Genomic DNA, 8,282 nt, shown 5'->3' on the forward strand with positions numbered 1-8,282 from the left:
GGGGGCAAAGAGAAAGCAAGGAGGGGAGAGAAGGGAGAGAGGGGCACTGGGAAGTGAGGAGAGAGAGGCAGGAGGCGGGCAGAGTAGCAGGGCAGAGAGTTGCCTTAGTCTCTAGTTCTGCCATCACAGAAAGCCGCGTGGTGGCTTTCACCGAAAAGGATTGTTTCACAGCTTGTTTCTGCCTGGTGCCCTTCGACTCATAGCCGTCCTCGCTACAACAGAGTGAAACACTGCTGCCTCCTAGCCCCTCCTCACAGCCCATTGAGGCAGCCACGGCGCCAATCCCACTCCCTGATGGCCTTCCTCTCTTCACCGACCCTCTAGCTGACGGAACACCCGAACCTTCTCCTTGCTAGCCATTCCCCAAGTTCGTGTGTCAACGTCTTCTTATCATCACTGATCAAGAGCATGCTGAGCGTGCTTCCTCCAGGATGGATGGATGCGATCTTCTGGCAGTCCACGGTAGACTCGACGTTCTTCACCCACACCACTATTCGAAGGTATCCATTCTTCTTCGGTCTTCCTTGCCTACTGTTCAGCTTCCCGATGCTTCTAAGGCCATTGGAAATAGTATGGCTGCTCTTTCAACTCCGACACCAACATGCCATCCAGCCTGAGGAAGATCAGGAAACTTAGGGGGCCACGGGAGCCATGGCCACGGAGGTGTCTGCAAGCACCGGAAGCAGCCGGGAGGCCAGGGTGGCACGCATCATCACAGGGTCGGCCTCGACAAAGACCATGCAGGAGACCTTGGAAAAGTCCGTCTGAGGCATTACCGCTTGAAGAGCAATCAGAGCTTCTGTCCAACCGTCAACCTCACTAAACTTGGACCTTGGTCAGTGGGCAGACCGGGGCAAATGCTGCCAAAAAGAAGACTGGCGCTGCTCCCATCACCGATGTGGCGCTGACAAAGTCCTGGGGAAGGGAATTCTACCCAAGCAACCTGTCATCACGAAGGCTCAATTCCTCCGCAGAAGGGCTGAGAGGAAGAATAAGGGTGTTGCCGGGACTTGTGTCCTGGTGGGTCGAAGCTACATGGAGGTTTAACGACATGTTAAAAATGCTTTTCAAAAAAGGGAAGATGAAAGAAAATACCACGGTTTGAGTCGCTAGCCCTCTGAGTGGCGCCTTTGCTTTTTGATACTTTAAAAGCTCTTCGGCAGCAGAATTGCCCAATGTAAGCCTTACAGTGTAGGAGGCTCGAAGTCTGGATTCAGGGCATGCGTCTAGGGAAAGGTGTTCTCTCTCTGTGGGCTCAGGGGAGAAGGTCTTTGCCGTTTCTCAGCTGCTTCTCCTTGGCCCTGTGGTGATCTCCATGAGGTACGGTCTTGATCTTCTTTTCTTGTATTTCTGTCCTCATCTGCTCCTTTTCACATCTCAAAGGTGACGGATGTAAAATTCATCTTACACTTATATAGGCTCAATTTAGCACCGTATGAAACTATAACTACTGGTGTAAGGGGCTAGCGGGGCACAAGTCAATATTTTTTGGGGGCGGGCACAATTCAATCCATAGAAGAGAAAGGAGCAACCATGATGAGTACTGTCAGCCATTCAGTCAGTGAGCACTCGGAGGAAGAGTTGGAGAAAAAGGAACTGTGGCTGTTTGGGTCCGCACCCCAATGGGGGCTGCAATTTCAGTGCTTACACACAACTGGATTTCACACAGCAGTGCCTCTGTGTGGAAGCCCGCCATTTTAACTGGTGCTCAGATGTGAAAACAGAGAGGTGAAATGTGGCTGTGGTCCACCAATGAGACGCGACGCTTGGCTCCAACACAGAAGTTCCCTAAGCAGTTTCCACAGTAATTTCATCTGTATCTGTTTGGTGCCTTTCCCACAGGCTTGAGAACTGAATCCAACTAAGAGCCTCCACGGCATGCAGTTTTGATGCCCCTTTGAGTCGTGTAAATATTAAAGAGAGAAAACTAAAGCCGCAGTGACCAAGACAGCTTATGAAACTGAATGGACAGTTCAGAAATAATGACTTTATTGTCGATTGGTTGGAGGCAGGGGTGCCAAGACAATTCAACTGGGAAAGAACAGTCTTCAACAAACAGTGCGGGAGGACTAGACAGCCAACTGCAAAAGGCTAAAACGTACTTCAACCTACACGCGAATATCAACCCCAGATGGGTCCAAAATCTAAATGTAAGAACTAAAATGACACAATTGTTTTAAAACATGTCAGAATGGGAGAAAATGTAGAACAAACCGAATGCATTCAGAGAAAGTTCAGACTGACTGGACTGATAAGAGACTAGAACAATCCCCAAGGTTATTACTGCCTTAAGATACACTTTTAACCTGGAACTGAAGCCACTCCCAGAGGTCACCTTTCAGCCAAATAATATATTGGCCTATAAAATAAACAGTGACATCCTTGAAGAATGTGCTCCTTTAAACAATCAGCTATAGAAGACCCAATGGTAAATCTGTACACAAAGCAAAGATGAGAAGGCAAGGCAGAGCAGGGCCGTTGGATGGATGGGAACTGGGAAGGCGGGTGAAAGCGGTGAGAATGGCAACTGTGTTAGGCAGGGTTCTCTAGAGAAAACAAAACAAGGGCACTTATGAATATATATATGGATAGAATATATATATGGATACATTATACAGCACAAAGGAATATAATATCTAGCTAGTCCACCCAGCAGTACAGAGAGCTCAGTTCAACTCACTTCCATGGAACAGTTAATATACTGGAAGTCCTTCAACTCACTGGGCTGCTGGGTCCAAGGTCAAGGAGGCAGACAGCTGAGTCTTCCCTTGGGCAATGCAGGCAGTCAGCGCACAGGCAGCAAACAACAGGGCAGGTCACCAACAGTCAGAAGCTCAGGAGCTTAGCGAAGCAGGCCTAGATGGGATATCGAACTCAAGCAAGGTAAGACGACAGGATCCACCAGCCTCAAGCTCAAGCTGATGTACACACCAGCAGAGTGGCAAAGCAGGTCTCGATGGAACCTCGAGCTCTAGCGATGTGATCCACAGGTTGGCTGTACCATAGGCACTGTAGCTCACAAGTTGAGGCAGAGAACTAACTAAAGCAGCCATATGCTGGTCTGATCACCAGAGAGCAAAAGAGCGAGGGGTGGACCTTGCTGAGCCGTTTATCTCTGTGCCCTCCCATCAAACTGTGACCTGATAAATCCCACATGTTTCTCTTGCCAGGTTGGCACAATAAACCTACCTATCACAGCAACCTATTCTAGGATTGGGACCAATGTCACCGAACAATGTGTCTGTGCACTGTTGAGTGGGAGGGAATCTGATGGGCTGTGTAAACTTTCCCTTAAACACAATAAAATCACCAAAACACAATAAAATATTCAAAATTATTATAGAAACCATAGAATACTGCTGTACTCACTGCCACTGAATTGATCCCAACTCACAGCAACTCGCAAGTGCACAATGTTGAGACTTTAGATTTGACAATGGTTTCTTACGTACTGCACTAAAAGCAAGCATGAGAGAATAAATGGAACTTCATTAAAACTAAATATGTGATTCAAAAGACACCACCAAGAGAGTGAAAGACACTCTTCAGGCTGGGGGGAACATATTTCAAAATCATGTAAATTGAAAGGACGCTTGTTCACATCTAAAGGACTCTTTTTTAAAAATCATTTTATTAGGGGCTCATACAACTCTTATCACAATCCATACATACATCAATTGTGTAAAGCGCATTTGTATGTTCATTGCCCTCATCATTCTCAAAACATTTCCTCTCCACTTAAGCCCCTGGCATTAGGGCCTCATTTTCCCCCTTTGGGTCTCCACTCCGCACTCCCCCCATCATTCACTATGGTAAGATTTTTTGTTCTGATGATGTCTTATACCTGATCCCTTCGACACCTCGTGATTGCATAGGCTGGTGTGCTTCTTCCATGTGGGCTTTGTTGCTTCTGAGCTTGATGGCCAATCTTCAATCCTTTAAGATCCCAGACGCTATACTTTTTGATAGCCGGGCACCATCAGCTTTCTTCACCACATTTGCTTATGGGCACCATCAGCTTTCTTCGCCACATTTGCTTATGCACCCATTTGTCTTCAGTGATCCGTTCGACACCTCGTGATCACACAGGCTGATATGTTGTTCCATGTGGGCTTTGTTGCTTCTGAGCTAGATGGCCGCTTGTTTACCTTCAAGCTTTTAAGACCCCAGACACTATACCTTTTGATAGCCGGGCACCATCAGCTTTCTTCACCACATTTGCTTATTCACCTGCTTTGTCTTCAGTGGTTGTGTCGGGAAGGTGAGCATCACAGAATGCCAATTTAATAGAAGAACGTATTCTTGCATTGAGGGAATACTTGAGTAGAGGCCCAATATCCTCTAAAGGACTCTTCCAACACAAGACAACCCAATTTAAAAATGGGCGAAAGGTGTGAATAGACACTTCCCCCCAAAAGATATACAAATGTCCAGTAATCACAGCACCACCACTGGCAATAAGGAAAATGAAAATGAAAACCACAAAGAGATGCTGTTTCACACCCACCATGGTGGCTATAAGAAAGAAGACAGAAGATACTAAGTGTTAGTAAGAAAGAAATTAGAACCCTTACAGAGTGTTGGTGGGATCCTAAATTGGTGCAACTGCTTTGGAAAACAGGCTGCCAGTTCCTCAAAAAGTTTAACATAGAGATGCCATAGGGCCTAGTGATTTAACTTCCAGGAATATGTTATATTTAAAGTTTTGTGTCAACTTGGCTGGGCCGAGTGTCTCAGTGACTTGGTGGTGGTGGTGGGTTGTTAGGTGGAATTTAGTCTACTGCAACCCACAGAGACCCTGTGTACAAAAGCATGAAGCACTGCCTGGCCCTGTGCATCCCCACAACTACTCTCATGTTTGAGCCCATGCTTGCAGCCACGGTGTCAATCCATCTTGTTGAGGAGCTTCCCCTTGTTCACTACCCCCTGACTTTATCAAGCATGATGTCTTTTTACATGGCCCAGTCTGTCCTGATAACATGTCCAAAGTATGAGGACAAAGTATCGCTCTCTTTGCTTCTAAGGAGCACTCTGGCTGTACTTCTTCAAAACAGATTAGTATGTGCTATTGGAAGTTCACGGTACTTTCAATAATGTTTCGCCAGTGCCATAATTCAAACGTACTAGTCATCTGCTAGTTTGTCATCCTGGGGTGGCTTCTGTGTTGCTGTGATGCTGGAAGCTTTGTCACTGGTACTTCAAATACCACCGGGCCACCCAAAGTGAACAAGTTTCAGCAGAGCTTCCAGACTAATAACAGGCTGCAAAGAAGGAATAGGCTGTGTAGTTCAGAGGAATTAGGCACTAAAAACCTTATGGACATAATCGGGCATTGTCAGGTTTGGTGGTTAAGAACTAGTAAACCCTCATGATAAGGACTCCTCAAGGGTGCGGCGTGCTTCCAGGATAAGTGGACAATGTGGGAAGACTTGCTCTTTTCTGGGTCTGGACACTGCATGCAGTTCATCGAACTCCATTCCCTTGGACTTCAGCCAGTGGCCTGCTGTACTGCTTGCTGATCCTGGGAACCAGCTGCAGACTGCCATCTCACTTGCCAGCCTGGGAGGCACTCACCTCTGCAGCCAGAAGCCTGGTGTCTATGCTGCCGGTCTTGGGATTCATCAGCCCAGCAGCCACGTGAGTCAGAAGCCTGTAGCCCGATAGCTGACCCGTGGACTTCAGAACACGCCGACCTCTACAACTGTGTGAGCTATATCCTCGACATAAACTTCTCTGTATATAAACATATATAGGCTTCACTGTTTTTGCTTCTCGAGAGAAGCCAATCTAAGATGCTATAAAACAAGAGATGTGTAAACCTACATCCAGATAAAAACTCAGATAGGAATGTTCAGAGCTGGAGTGCTGGATGAAAGTACTTTCTGAGGAAGATCAAGGACTGCAACTTTCACGGTGGATTACAGCTCAATGTCAAGGAGACCCAAATCCTCACAACTGGACCAAAAGGTAGCACCGTGTTGGAGAAAAGGTGGAAGTTTTCGATATTTTTTCTTGCTTGAATCCACAATGCTCATGGAAGCAGCAGTCAAGAGATCAAAAGGTTAATTGTACTGGGTATATCCGGACTATGGGGTGCCTGACCCAAGCCATGGTATTTTCCATTGCCTCACATGCATGTGAACTTGGGCATGGAATAAGGAAGACTGATGAAGAACTGATGCGTTTGAGTTGTGGTGCTGGTGAAGAGTATTGAAAGAACCCAGGACAACCCGACCTGTGTTGGAAGAAGTAAGGCCAATGCTTTTTTTTATTGCCAAATGATACAGCATTGGACCTATTTGCCCCACTTTATTTATCCATGCTATTGTTACACTTTCACTTTGGGGGTCTTATGAATAATGCTGTTGTTCAGATTGTCGTTCTGACCCATAGCGACCCTCTGCACAACAGTACAAAACACTGCACGGCACTGCGCCGCCCTCACAAACGTTCCTGTGCCCGAGCCCATCATTGCAAGCCGCTATGTCAACCCAGCTCCTCAAGGGCCTGCTGCTTTTTTGCTGCTTCTCCACTTGACGAAACATGACGTCCTTCTCAAGGGATTAGTCTCCTCTGACAAGATGTCCAAATATTTAAGATAAAGCCCTGCCATCCTTACCTCTAAGGTGCACTCTGGCCTCACTTCTTCCCCCACCGATCTGTTTGTCCTTGGTCCTTTCAATATTCTTTGCCAGCATCAAAGTCAAATGCATCCAATCTCCTTCGGGATGCCCTATTCCACGTCCAAATTTCACATATACATGGAAAATACCATGGCTTGGGTCAGGCACACCTGACCTCACAGTAACTTCCTTACTTTCCAATACTGTCCAGAGGTCTTGTGCAGCAGGCTGACCCACATACTTTGATATCTTAGGAGTCCTGGTGGTGTCATGGTGATCAGCTGGGCCGTGAACTGCATGGTCAGCATTCAAAAGCAGCAGCAGCTCTGCGGGAGAAAGACTAAGGCTTTCTTCTCCCGCCAACAGTTACAGGGTCGAAAATCCATAGGAGGTCACCATGAGTCAGCATTGACTCAGTAGCAGTGAGTTTGGCTTTGGGTTGTGATCTCTTGACTGCTGCTTCCATGAGTGTTGGTTGTGAATCCAAGCAAGGAAGAATCCTTGACAACTTCAGTCTTTTCGCCATTTATTATGATGTGACCTGTTGGTCCAGTTGTGAGGATTTGGGCCTTCTTGACACTGAGATGTAATCCATCCTGAAGGCCACCATCCTGAATCTTCATCAGCAAGTGTTTCCAGTCCTCCTCATGTTCAGCAAGCAAGGTTGTGTCATCTGCATATCACAGGTTAATAACTCTTCCTCCAATCATTCCTGCATCATTTTTCTTCATATAAGCCAGCTTCTCTGATGACTGGCTTAGCACACAGATTGAACAAGTATGGTGGGAAGATACAACCCTGATGCACACCTCTCCTGATTTTCAACCATGTAGCATTCCCTTGTTCTGTTCTTACAACTGCCTCTTGATCTACGTACAAATTCCGAAGGAGCACAATTAAGCATTTTGGGATTCCTGCTCTTCTTAAGGTTGCCCACAGTTTGTTAGGATCCACACACTCAAATCAATAAAACAAGTCAACATCTTTCTGGTATTCTTTGCTTTGAACCAGATCCATCTGACATCAGCAATGATAGCCCCTGTTCCACGTCCTCTTCCAAATCTGGCCTGGGCCTCTGGCAGCTCCTTATCAATGTGCTGCTGCAACTGCTGTTGACCGTGGGAGGATTCAATTATGGTATGCTCTCTGAGCCCCTACGGAGCCGTTCTACTCTGTTAAGCATGGAGCCCCATGGGATGGGGGCCAACTCGAATGCAGCTAACACTATTATCAGATATGGGGCAGAGGTGGCTCAGCAGTAGACTTCTCATCTTTCCTATGGGATTCCCCGCCAGTGCTCCTCATCTGCAGCCACCACCTATCTGTCATGGAGGTTTATGGGTGGCTAGGATGTTGAAGGGTTTCAACCGAGCTTCCAGACTAAGCTACAACAGAGGAGAAAAGACTTCAAAGTCTTTCCAAACGTCAGCAAATAAAAACCCTACAGGTGAAAATGACCTCACACTACTGTGCACGGGCTATCCTGAGTCAGGGACCACTTGCCAGTCACTACCAACAACGTTCCCCGCTAGGGAATTAGGAATCCGTTCACTCACTCAGAGTTTTAAGGAACATCTTCATGGGGCACAAGCTCAAAAGAAGCCTTCGATCTAAAAACTATATACATAACTTATAAGGGTGAAAATGTAAACAAAAGTA

The 8,282-nt window shown here is 46.7% G+C and overlaps 1 pseudogene; it reads left to right on the forward strand.

Moving 5' to 3' along the window:
- Positions 1-601: 601 nt before the first annotated feature.
- On the forward strand, positions 602-1,047 carry LOC101650549 (annotated as a pseudogene).
- Positions 1,048-8,282: the final 7,235 nt, after the last annotated feature.

This window comes from Echinops telfairi, unplaced genomic scaffold (assembly GCF_000313985.2).
Source record: "Echinops telfairi isolate 266 unplaced genomic scaffold, ASM31398v2 ScPeMD7_7468;HRSCAF=8506_0, whole genome shotgun sequence".
Taxonomy (NCBI): domain Eukaryota; kingdom Metazoa; phylum Chordata; class Mammalia; order Afrosoricida; family Tenrecidae; genus Echinops; species Echinops telfairi.